General features: G+C 44.7%; 1 protein-coding gene across 3 annotated transcripts in view; it reads right to left on the bottom strand.

Annotated features, from left to right (window-relative positions):
• The window catches only part of TBC1D15 (TBC1 domain family member 15), an 84,401-nt gene that overhangs the window by 62,015 nt on the left and 21,376 nt on the right, over positions 1-1,010 (bottom strand). The gene's annotated exons all lie outside the window — the stretch shown is intronic.

The raw sequence follows: 1,010 nt of genomic DNA, 5'->3' as shown, positions 1-1,010 counted from the left end.
GTCCCCACACCAGGCTCCTTGCAGTTCCCTGAATACATCAGAAACCATCTTTGCCCTTGAGCCTCCTCCGCCCTGATGCTCTCTGCAGATATCCATTTTTTGAGAGAGAGCCTCAAGCTGTCTCCCTGGGTAGAGTGCTGTAGCATCACAGCTCACAGCAACCTCCAACTCCTGGGCTCAAGCGAGTCTCCTGCCTCAGCCTCCCAAGTAGCTGGGAACCACAGGCACCCGCCACAACGCCGGGCTACTCTTTGGTTGCAGCCATCATTGTTGTTTGGCAGGCCTGGGCTAGATTCAAACCCACTACATTAGGTGTATGTGGCTGGGGCCTTAGCCACTTGAGCCACAGGCGCCGAGGCTATCCTGATTCTTTCAAACACAAGTTTTGGCTTATGATTATCTTTCAAAAAACTTCTAAAGTAATTTTTGTGAATCTATGGAAAAGTCAAAAATGTTCAAGAGAGTCAAAAAAGTCACATCATTTTGTTAATAATGTGAGTTCCATCATAGAACCAGTGCAGTGCAGACAACCCAAAATATCAACAAAGCGTTGAAGGATGTGGCCAATACACAATGGCCTCTGATGATTCTAATCTGGAAAACCAAGTGGATATGGATGAGTGGAAAGCTGTAGTGGAAGTGAATCCATCTCAACCTATGCAAGAATTAGCAACAAGATTTGACCTTAACTATTCCAAACACAGTGGACCATCTGAAACAAATCAATGAAGTAAAGAAGCTTGATAGATGGTTCTGCATGAATTAAATGAGAATCAGAAGAAAAAATTACTATGGTTGGATAAAGATTAAGTACCAAAACATAGTCCAAAACCTGACATTCATCAAAAAAAAGGCTAATGGTATCTGGTGGCCCACCACTGGTATTATCCACTAAAGCTTCATAAAACCCGGTCAATTGGCTTGGCGCCTATGGCTCAAGCAGCTAAGGCGCTAGCCACATACACCTGAGCTGGTGGGTTCAAATCTAGCCTGTGCCCACCAAACAACAA

This window comes from Otolemur garnettii, unplaced genomic scaffold, assembly GCF_000181295.1.
Source record: "Otolemur garnettii isolate 467f Iridium unplaced genomic scaffold, OtoGar3 scaffold00143, whole genome shotgun sequence".
Lineage (NCBI taxonomy): Eukaryota > Metazoa > Chordata > Mammalia > Primates > Galagidae > Otolemur > Otolemur garnettii.
The sequence above is the reverse complement of the archived record's forward strand: the minus strand, read 5'-3'. Positions and strand labels throughout refer to the sequence as shown.